This window comes from Puntigrus tetrazona, chromosome 23 (genome assembly GCF_018831695.1).
Source record: "Puntigrus tetrazona isolate hp1 chromosome 23, ASM1883169v1, whole genome shotgun sequence".
NCBI lineage: Eukaryota > Metazoa > Chordata > Actinopteri > Cypriniformes > Cyprinidae > Puntigrus > Puntigrus tetrazona.
Genome location: NC_056721.1, coordinates 7,118,581 through 7,130,875, shown reverse-complemented (window position 1 = coordinate 7,130,875; position 12,295 = coordinate 7,118,581). Strand labels below are relative to the sequence as shown.

The window sequence follows — 12,295 nt, the reverse complement described above, 5'->3', positions numbered from 1 at the left end:
TATTAAAATAAATCAAGTTACACGTTTTAAAGAGTATGTTTATGGATTTCTGGACCAATTTGTTTAGTTTGTTTCCTGAAGTCTGTGACCATTACTCACCCTCGGGTGCCGTAGCAGGACGCCCTCTTCAGGTTGCGGTTGGGACTTGAGGTCCCTTTTAACGAGCCAGCTCATTGCGGAGATGATTTCATCAAGAACTCGTCTGTAATATTCCATAACCTTTGACTTGGTTGCAGATTTTTTTGAATGTTTTTTAAAGAGAAGATATGACTATAAATGATGACGATAATAATAATAATAAAGATGTTTGTGTTATTATTCATTTACAGCCTGGTGCCTCCAAAGTGCTTTTCACACTGCACTCAGCGGTTTCGATGCCAAATCACATACTTTCTAGGTTTGAAATGTTGAAATGATTTAATCTATATAGTATAAATAAGGGTAGCGATGCAATTCTAAAGTTTTCAATTTTCAAAATCAAAATGCACACACTATATCCTTCATATTGTTAATGTCGCATGTAGGCCTCACTGAACTGGAGCGTGTCCATCGAGTGCTTATTATGGATCTGCATACAGACGTACCATTTTGTGTTTTTACATTCCATATATTTTAGCGGGAGGCGTATATAAATAGTGTTAGTGCTGAATGCATACACTTTTAAAGTCTGCTCATTTCAGTAGTGAGCAGAAAGATTTATACTGTGAGTGGTAAAGATGTCTTTGTACTTGTATAGTTAATTGTCTCGAGACAAACGTTTCACATCTTGGTGGTGTTTACTTGTAACTGCGACCTCCCTCCAGGTTTGTTGTTTCAAAGACTGTGGACAAACTACTTTTTTCCAACAACGGAAAACCAATGACTTGTTAAATGCATAATTAAATATTTTGAAAGCAATGTTTAGTAAATATATTATTATTAATATAATTGAATAATATGAATAAATAATTTTCAATGATTATATATTTAGAAAAATAGAAAAAAAAATGATATACTATATCTTTATATATACTATATCTTTATATTTTGTATGTATATATATATATATATATATATATATGTGTGTGTGTGTGTCATATGTACATAGATATGCACAGTATATATAATGTAAAGCATGGTATTCATGATAAAACTACACCTCTGCTGTTGAGACTAAAGGTAAAATAATACGATAATAAACTGCTGACTGCCTTTTCCATACGTTGGCATGACACGGTTACACACAGACTAAAAGCTGGGTATAAGCAAACTTAAATGACAACTATATGTATTTAAAACCATATTTAAAACAAGATATTAAATCACATCACATTATTGTTACTTCTGTAAAGGCATATTATATTCAGACCTCCTTCAAAGCTTCCAGAATCCTTACTTTTGAAATAATTAATAATTATTCCAATGACATTATTTACAATAAACCTTTCTGAACCAGTTGTTCTCAACAGGTATCGAAAGCAGTATTTATGGCTGTCGGATCACTTTTACCCCAAGCATGTGTCAGAAACCCCTTCTTGTTCTTAAAAACAAGCGTTACTCCATCTCCGTTCGATATTTCCTGCGATCAAACATCAATGCGTGCAGAGAAAGGTCCGTTTCCTTGAGGTCCTGTTCTGTGTCAGCATATAACGGCTAACCAGATTGAAGCTTCGTGTGATGTACAACAGAAAATAGCATTAACCCAAGGGTGCGCAATCACACAAATGTGAAAAGCCCATAGGATGGTAACAGGATCCATTGTGCCCCTCTAAATAGCATTTACACTTCACTTGACCCCCCTGCGCACATCTGCTTTTACTTTAAGGAAGTTGACCGGGATGCAAGCAGCATTTGAGGACTTTTGTTCAGCATTAAGAGCTCTAGATGATAGAAATCTGAATGATGTTTCCTCACGCTGGCTTCTCGGTATACTTTTCACGTAGGAAAAGCCCTTTTAGAGGGGACTACGAGTTTTCCTGTGGTGGTATTATTGTTGACTCCATTCTTTCAGGGCTAACTGTGACCGCATACAGTATGCACGAGAATCCGGGATTTTTCCTGGCTTGTTGCGGTCGAACATGTACGGAAATATTGCCGTATTGCCAAAACAAACACAGGCGGCAGTCAGGCGGTTCTGTTTCTGCCGTGTAGGTGACCGCTGACTCAAACAGCCAACGGTGTACGGCACAAACGCTTCATGCGCGTATCAGCGCTGCTCGGAACATCTGTGTTGCATAAAGTTTGAACGTACGAAGGGAAAAAAAAAACAAATGGCTAAAAATGCGAGACGGAAATACCAATACTGAGAGATTTCTCCCTCCCCCTTCAAGTTCCACAAACATTCCTGGAGTGGAACACGAGGCTCGGTTCACGCTTCCATTCCAAACAGAATCTGGCGGGAGATTTCACTGATAAGAGCCGAGGGTGACCGAGACCAGAAGCGATTCTCGGTAAAAAAAAAAAAAAAAAAAAAAAAAAAAAAACTCGATGGCCTAATATACGAGAGAAGCTTGCATAACAATCTGCAATCTTTATGTTCGGCATTTTTGCACTTCGTACATGCGTCAGAGACGAAGTGCAACGTCTGCATCGAAGGAATTCAGGAAGGGATTTTATGTCGGTAGAAAGCACTTTAAATGTAAGTCGAGTGTCTACTTTTAAAGTCTTTTTTGAATGTGGTTGAATAACGTTACGGCGTCATTCAGCGTAACACAGTATTTGTGTAAACATTCAAACATGCTTATTCTGTGGATATTAAAACACGTTAAAGAACAAGGGAGAATGTTTAATTGTATCGCGTTTTAAATTAGTTTTAACATTAATTTAAATTTAAAAATGTAAAATTACAACTAATTAGTATTTGGGGAGAGATGAATTAGTCTATAATTGATTTTTGTCGTAAATATGCCTGACAAAGTTGTTACACTGATTTACAGAAGACACCTATAAAATGTAACAATCAAGGAAAAATGTATGATTTTTTTTTTTGTTCAGAAAAGCAAAAACTATTCGCAATTAAATTAAAAAACTCTTTTTTTGGAACAACCATTTATAGCAGTATTACACTTGTTGACTTTTAGTGTGTACTTCTTTAGATTATTCATAAAAAAAAATGCACAAAAATATTATTTTAAATGTTTAGATGAATAGCATATATTTTCCAAAATGTTTCAACTATAAAATGTGACAAAATCAAAGCCTTACATTTAAACAACTTGTGGTTGACATCTCAAAATAAGACTTAGTTGTGAATGCAGTACCAAAGGTTTCCACTGGATGAAATCTGTTTTCAATCACACTTGGATGTTACAATACCTAGGAAAAAGAAAAGTTTCATTGTCCCTCCTATGTTGCACGAAACACATTTTGGTAACGCTAGTACAGGTTCCAATTGTCGCTATTAACTAGTTGCTAACTATCATGCATGTTGCTAGCATATTGGTTGATCATTAGTACTTCTAAAACACATGTTCTGCCTCCCTACCCAACACCTATATTTAACAGTTACCTATTAATAAGCATGGTTTGACAAGTCATAGTTAATAGTTAATTAAAAGAAGAATTAGACCTGAATTAAAAGGTGTGACCAAAACTTTTATATACTTTATATTTTACACGTTTAAGGCAGTTAATTAGTAGCTTATTTTAATTATTACATTACCTACTTTTTTCTACTTTAACTCAAATCCTTAACATTATTTGCCATTGTGTTTCTTTGTGACTGTATTAAACATTGCATGTTAGTCTTTGCATGCGCTTGTGACGAGCAGCATTCACACTGGGATGTGGAGGTTGAGAATGGTAATAATTCTTTAGTAACAAAACGTTGAATACGTTATAAATGGCTCTCTGATTACACAGTGTGCATGTAAAAAAACATCCTCCTTTCCTTTCCTTCACCTGAAGTTTCGAACTGTAGTTCATTCCCTTGAAAGGCCTAGAAATTTCCTCGCGTTTCCATTAACCAAGCGTTCATTTGAAATCAGCAGATCTAAACCTCTATCTACTGACCCTTTAATTCCTCATAACCTCCTGGCGACTCAAAGGACACAGTTGGTTGTGAGATTTCCTCCACGTTTCCTCCGACCCATCACAGGTTCAAAGCCCTCCGTTTTCTTAACGATCTAAACCCAAATGCGGGCGCTATTCAGACTCGTCCACGAGCTCCTTACGCTGATCTCCTCGATGCAAAACCAGATCTGACAGCGTTTATTTTCAGTCGGCGTAATTAAGAAATGTTGTGACAGCTTGGGGAAAATTACGGCTCAGGCAAAGGCCAGACATATTTCACCAGCTGTGCCTTTACGCAAGTCACAAAGGTCGGTTCTATTCTCAGATTTGATTAAGATTGGCTCAGCAATACGAGGACGCCACTGGGACGTTTCCAAAATATAGGAGCAGTTTCATGTGCAAGTCCTCAGGATCAAGGAGATCAAACGCTGGATTAAATCATCAGCCTGGTCAGATCATGACACAAAGTTCAGTTAATACAGCAGACAAACACAGTGCTGGCTGACTGCTCCCTCTAGTGGAAAACATCTGGAAACAAGCATCAAATGTCTTCCTTTGACCATTTTTTGGGTGAAATGTTTTGCATAGTATGATATAATGAATGCAGATGGTGCTTTATGGTGCATTTCTGTCATATTTTTTTAAAAAAGCGGTTTAAATTGCACCATTGCTACCAAAATATAAGCGGTTAATCTAAATGACATCAAATATTGCTGGATTATATTTGAAAACACTTATGATCCCCACCAAAAAGTTGGATTAAAAAAAAAAATATTATATATATATATATTTTTTTTTCCATCAAAATGCAGCAAAGATGCATTAACTTTATCAACTGCAACAGTAAAAACATTTATGATGTTACAAATATTGGTATTTCAAAAACATGTTATTTTGAACACTCCATTCATTAAAGAATCCTGAAAATAAAATGAATGAAGTTTCCGCAAAAAGTACACTGCAGCACAACACTGGTGATGGTGAGAAATGTGAGAATGACTTCTGAAGGATCACGGGACACTGAAGACTGGAGCAATGATGCTGAAAATTCAGCTTTGCATCGCGGAAATAAATTACATTTTAAAATATACTAAAATAGAAAACCCTTATTTAAAAATTTTAATATTTCACGATGTTATTGTTTTTGGTGTATTAATAAAAAGACTTTAAATGCTTTGTGCGCAGACTTTAAGAGAGTAATGACTAAATTTAGTTCCGTTCCTCTCTTAAAACTATCTTTAGAATGACTTTAAATATGGTGCACAGTCATACAAATCACTTTTATAAACCCATGTTCAGATTATTTATTTATTTTTTTTTAATTCAACTGACTGTTCGTGTGCCCATCTCAAACAATAACACACTCAAACCACAATATATTCTTAGCCAAATTTACTGAGACAGAACAGTCCAATTATTCATACAATACATATGAACCTTTAATTATGTACCACATTCTGTTTTTTCTCCCGTCCGGTTCTCTACAAGAAGCAAACTCCGCCCTACACTAAGGCTCAAATATTAACTATAATCCTTTAAGTCTTTCCAAACTCTGGAAAAAGTAACCAATCATTTAAGATTTGGTTAAATAAATCATCTGCAAAGTGCATAAACATATGAAATGCACATGTTCCCCCACAAAAAAAAAACAAAAAAAAAAACTAAATCGACATATGTATGAATGTGTACAAATTCTTTCAGCAATTACTTGGCACTCATAGAGCAGAAAGGCACAAGCTCTATATCAAAAGGCAAAGCAAGACTGAACAAGCCAGCTGACTTAAGTTATCGGCAGTGCGTGAAAGGCAATAATATTACACCAGTAAAAAAAGGAAAAAAAAATACAGAAATAGCTTTTTGAAGTAGCAACACTCATTCTATATTACAAAGCTATGAAAATGCATGTATATTTATATATATGAAAAAAAGGACATCAGGTTTGTTTTTTTCTGAAAAGAAAAAAAAACTAATTTCCTTATACTGTGAATTCAGGTCATCTCTTCATATGAAGAATCCTGCTCACTTTAGTCTTTAACAAAACTATGAAAAGAGAAAACAGGACAAATTAATACACAGATATAAGATGCGGGTGCATTTTCTAGAAATAAACAATAACACCTAGCGGAAAAAAAACTGAATTGCTTGTTTCCTAATAAAAATATAAAAACCTCCTTAAATACATGTATGTGTGTGTAGTAAAAATGTCAAAGTATTTTTAATATAAAATCTTGAATTCTAAACATTCTAAATATCATTTTTCTGTTACATTTTTTTAAAACTATAACTGCCGGAAAACACCAGCATTTATCTTACAGCTACTGTGATGTAAACCTTGTGACAACTAACCCAGGTCTCCCCTAGTTTATCTCCTTCTATTGCATTCAACTCGTTTTAAACGAACGATTTCCGGTCAAGTCAATAAAGTTTTATTAGTTAGTCCAGCTGTGAAGTCTGCCTACAGCAAGTAAACACCGCCACCGTGTGGCTAAACTATACAGACATGCATCAACGGACGCGAGGGTTTTTTTTCAGCAAGCCAGGTGACTCAAGACACTGCGGGATAAATAAACCAAAAGAGTCTTACCTTCCACCGGTTTCCACACTCGTTGCACAGCACGAAGGTGGTCATGGGTTCATCTGCGCTGCGTGTCTGGACCTGCGGAGAGAGATGGTGCATTCCTGCTCGTTTCATGCTTCCATGCAGTTTAAGCCCACAGACATGCGAACGAATCAAAGACTTGGGAATCAAAGACGGCGAGGCCGTTTGCGTTTCAGAATCTCTCTCTCTCTCTTTTTTATTTTACATATTGCTTAAGTGTGCAGATCCTTTCAGGAGGACTCGTAACCCGAGTCAAGCTTCAAGATTGAGAGCCATGGCAAGTTTAAACATTTCTGGTCTGTTGTAACGGGCATACCTGAGTGTAAGTGCAGTTCTTGCCCTTGCATTTTCCACAGACGAACATGTCCGTCTCGGTGCCGCCCACTTTGGAGAGCTGATGCTCTCGAATGGACTCCTTGGTCAGCGCTTTCCTGATCTCTTTGAGCTCTGCGCTGGCCATCTCCTGCCAAACACGCAATTAACACAAACACACCACTTCACATCCTGCAGAGAAGCTGCGGTTTAGCGCTTGGCGGGCCAAAGTCGAACCCGAGCGTACCTCTGCGGTCATGCTGGCGATGCGGTCTGCAGAGATGTTGCCGCACAAGACGTTCCGGCGCAAGTCTGGGTTTTTCTGGTCCTTGAGGTTGGAGATGCGACTCCTCAGTCTGGTCTTGTACTTCATGTCAGTGGACTTGAACTCCTGGTAGATACGTGTCATGGTGTACAGTCAAGAAAGCACACACCGGCCATTATTTTACATGTTCCTTTAAAGATGGAGCGTGCGTTCTTTAAAAGGCGTTAAATAGTTTCTCCTTTCACAGCAAGACGACTAAGTAAAACGTTGTTCGCTGGCGAATGGAAACGCAAACAAAAAGCCTAAGTACTGTGCGACTAATTAAAATATTGCACTGTTTGTTTGAGGTAAAAGGTCAAGGTCAAATGTCACCTAATTGTAGATGTTGCTACACAATGTACAGGAAAAAATACATCTTTCTCTATTCAGAGGTTTGTATTGGTGTTAATCACCAACATATCCATCCACCCCATGATACTTGTATTCAAAACGATGCAAGTGTTACAGTAAAGGCATTTGTTCTTACAAAAGATTTCTATTTCAAATAAATGTGCTCGTGAACTTTCAATTTGATTGCACTTTGCCATTTACACAAAAATATTAAGCAGCACAACATATAATCGAAAAATGTTCCCTAAGCTGCAACTCAGCATATTAGATTGATTTATGAAGCACCATACAGAAATAAATGAGATTTTACTATTAGAAAACAGTTATTATATATTGTAATAAATATTTTACAACTTTCATAACTTTCAAACAGTAGTTTGTGTTATAGTAGGTTTTAGATTCCACCAAAGAACAAAACACTCCTGAAATTAATTTAGTTGTGTATCCCAAATAGAAAAAGGATTGCATGCGTATTCTTATAAAGTGCAATTAACACGCCCTGAGCACTTCATTGCACTTTATAATAATAAAGATGAATAAATAAAAAAATCTTGAATTTTTTTTTTTTTGCTCTTTGGTGGAGCATCTATTTTTAATTTTTTCTTTATTTTTGACACGCATTAGATGATTTCTAAGGGCTCTTAAAAGCATTCTTTTCTCTATCTGCCGCCTTTCACAGCTCAGATAATCGCAGGCGAAAGGTTTGTGAACACGTGTTCTTATGGTGCCATCAACTATGTGATGTATTTTCCTGTAGCTCTGGAGTGATTTGGCTCGTTTATGGATCGAGTGATTGGCTCAGAGACGGCAGATTTCGAATCGCATACTTGGTCCTGCGCCCTCAAATAACCGCTTTCAAGTTAAATAGAAATGCCACGTATAGCTTTCTCCCAGATCTATCCTAGACCAGTGTTGAGCATCAGCTAACGCAGCTTTTTGTTAATAACCGAGAAGGATATAATCTTCAATCTGTGCTGCCAGGTGTTCACAGTCTACGCCGATCGTCTGGTAATCACCTGAGGAAAAAAAACACAAAGCCTGAATCAACTCCGAATTAACTCCAGTATATAAACTCAGCTCAACTTTTAAAATCCCAACACTAACAAATGCAACCATAATCGTCTTTTGCAAAAAATACATTTAATAACAGTTTAGTTCCTCGATATCCCTCAAGTTATCTGGTGCAGGCGACTTTCTTTCGTATTCGAGTGAAAAAGCTTATTTTGTAAATAGCAGTATTAGCTTTTTCGGTGCATTAACAACCAGGTGAAGCGGTTCAGCTTTTACCATCGGTCTGTGGGCCGCCACCAGCAGCTCTCTGCACTTGGTGCATACGCTGTCCGTCGCCACGGGGCCGGTGGGAAGGTGGTGAACTTGGGGGTGACGGGGTGGTGAGGGTTTTGGGGTCTCGGTTTGTTACTAGATAATCGAAAGGTAACAACATTTTATACTTTTTATCATATCTTAAAAAAAACAATACCGGTGAGCGAATATTACTGTTAAATATTTGCAAAATATACTCAAACAGGCTTAAATAATCTAGAAGTTGCTATCAAGATAATATATCTGTTTATTTTACATGTACATTTTTTCCCCATCAAGTACATTCTTTTATGACTTATTTTCAAATTGCTACCTAATTTAGTAAATACATGTAAAATAAATATTGAAGAGTGTAATATATATATATATATATATATATATATATAAGCATTATGCTAGCTGAAATATACTGTGTTTCCCTCCTTTTTCCACTTTAATAGTTAGAATGCACACACCTGGTGTCACTGGATCCAGGACAGTCTTTAGAAGCGCAAGGACTGGAGAGGAGACCCTCCTTTTTCTTCTCCTCCGATTTACCCTCAGAACCATCTGCATAAAAGAATACTCACGTTAATATCCAGAACACATGAGCATTGAGTTAACATCAATAAGAGCTGGAAAACAAACACAGCAGTAGTGCTGTCAAACAATTGATCAATCCAATCAAAAAAAAAAAAAGTTTAATTACATAATATACGTGTGTGTGTGTGTGTGTGCTGTGTTTATTTATTGTGTGTGTGTGTGTGTGTGTGTGTGTGTGTGTGTGTGCATATATGCATGCATGTTTATTTTGGATGTGATTAATCGTCTCAGAGCAACTTCATCCGCACCGCCATTCACTCCTAAAATAACTGAAACATCATCTTTTAAGTTGTGCGGCGTGAGCGGGAATGCAGTACCCAGCAGTTTCTTCCAGGTCTTGATGAGAGATTTGGCCAGTGTCTGCACCTCCTCATCCGAGCTCTGCTTCCTCACGCATTCACGACATCCCGATCCGCGTGGACTGCGGCGTGGCGCATGAAACGGACGGGAGATTGCGCTTTTACGTCAAATATACCACTTGACTGCCACAAACAACCAATTTCACGGCGCATTGTAACTTTATAGATCCCCATCGACTATCAAAAAACTAACTGTGATGCTTCGACTAGCTGATCATTCAGCGAATGACGGCTTAGGATTTTCAGCCATTTGAATGCAGTACACAATAAATCAGACACTGATCTGGAAAGACTAAAACACCTAAAAAGTACACCTATTTCTTCTGTATCACTGCTCTGCTGTATATAAATAGCAGGGACTAATTTAAGGCATGTTGATCTGTACATTAACTCCAACCACACTGAATACATCCATCCCAGAGGTATTAGTTAACTACTTAAAACCAGTAAAATGAACTAAAGCTGAAATAAATATTTCATTTCAATTGTTTAACTTGGTTAACTAATAAAAAAATGAAATGGAATTACTATATAGGTGTAATAAAACTAATCCAAATGGCAAAACCTAGCTAAAAACTAAAACTAAATGTGTTAAAACTGATATGAAGCATTAATAAAGAGTGACAATGATACTAAAATAATCCTACAGTGAAGGCTCTCATACAGCAGTGCATCTGAAACACTGGCTCTATTCAGAATAGAATACTAACATACGTTTATGTTATATATATATATATATATATATATATATATATATATATATATATACACTCAAACATATGCACCATTCAGTGCATACAAGAAAAATGAGTACTTTGCCTTTTTTAAAAAACGATGGAAGTTTTGGAAAGTCGAGCAAATCGTGAGTAAAAATGTATGCAGGATCACTACCATGATTACTGATTGATGTATAGTGCACTTTCTGGACAAGGTACTGGGTCATCCAGATATTCTACGGCCACGTACATTTGACATAAACACCGACTCTACCCATTCTGAACAGTAGGGCAGCGTGCCATTACAAACAGCCTGGGATTCCTGACCGCGAGAAAGCCATCATCACGGACCCCAAGGCAGCACATGCTCAGCCCGCAGACGCCGGCCCCGGCCCCGCTGAGATACCTGCAAGGTCTCCAAAGACATCTTCGTGTTCTTCGGCTCCCGGAGCAGGTCGATGGCACCGTCCTGGAGATTACAAATCACAACGAGGAGGAAGAGCGGTTACACAACAACTTCTCCGGACGTAAACACGGGCTTCTTCGGCTTATAGGTCGGCTCGCGCAAAACCGCGTACAAACGCCGCGTTTCGGGTCTGGCTGGGGCGAAGTGGTGGCTTAAATGGAGTCTTTTGTTCGCGCCGGAGAAATTTGGAGAACGACCAGCTGCCAGCTCATCACGGCGCACAAACGCGAGGTAAACGCCGATTTCGCGCGAGCACCGGCCAATAAGAGCCCGGCGGTGGTCTGGATGAGGATGAAACAGGTGATAATCACGCGCAGCGACTGGGCCCCGTTCTTGTTTCACGAGGACAAACCGAAACGAGCGCGTGGGGCAAATCAACAGTTCTCTCTCTCCCGCCCGTATTTCACAAATGTGTCACACTTACAGTGTTTTTCTTATGCACCATTTTGTCCAGCTTCTTCGCGATGCGCTCCACTTCTTGGTCCTTCACCATGTTTGCAGGTTTAGGGCTGTTTGATGGCACGCCCGATGGCCGTGCCTCCAGCTAATTATGTGGGAAAATGCGCCCGTCTCTGTGTGTGTCTCTTTTGGTGGCAGTATGAGAGGAATCCGCTGCCTTTCTCCGCTCTAGAATGTTGTATATCGCCGTTCGAATCGCGAGCGAGTCGTTCTTTTTAGTTGAATCTTTCACGGAATCAAACGAGCCTGTTCCGGGACAAGCGATTCATTCGCGAATCAGACTGAATCGGTAAGAGCGGTTCTCCGAGTCACTTTTGCCGACTCACAGAACCGCATCTTTTTTTAGATGTTAAACTCGCATTGAGCGCGAAAAGTGAGCTGACGGCGCGAGCAGTAAGTTACCTTAATAGTGGCAATGTTACAAATTATTTATATATTCGAAACGTTTAGGAGTTAATATGATGGCAGATTTCTCAACGTTGGCAAACGCAAAATGTGTTAGGAGATAAATCATGCTCTGCAACGAACTGAACTAGGCACGTCGGAATTACAATAACACGTTTTAATGAATAATTTGCAGTGATTATCATAGAGTTTTTAGGACATTTTACAGGCCACGCCGAGGTGTCTTTGATGATCTGATGACAAATTTACTTGTATTACAAATGTACCTAATTTAAAAAAATAGTTTTTAGAAGCGGTTCTTTGAACGCCCCTGTTCAAAAGAACCGATTCTTTGAAATGATTCGAACTGCCCATTGATTCTTGAAGCAGGGGTGTTCTGGGAATTGGAGTCAACAACAAACCAGTTAAATAACGTGAAACAGTATTTCT

General features: G+C 38.1%; 1 pseudogene; it reads right to left on the bottom strand.

Moving 5' to 3' along the window:
- Nucleotides 1–5,484: 5,484 nt before the first annotated feature.
- On the bottom strand, nucleotides 5,485–11,495 carry LOC122328453 (annotated as a pseudogene).
- Between the last annotated feature and the right edge of the window lie 800 nt (nucleotides 11,496–12,295).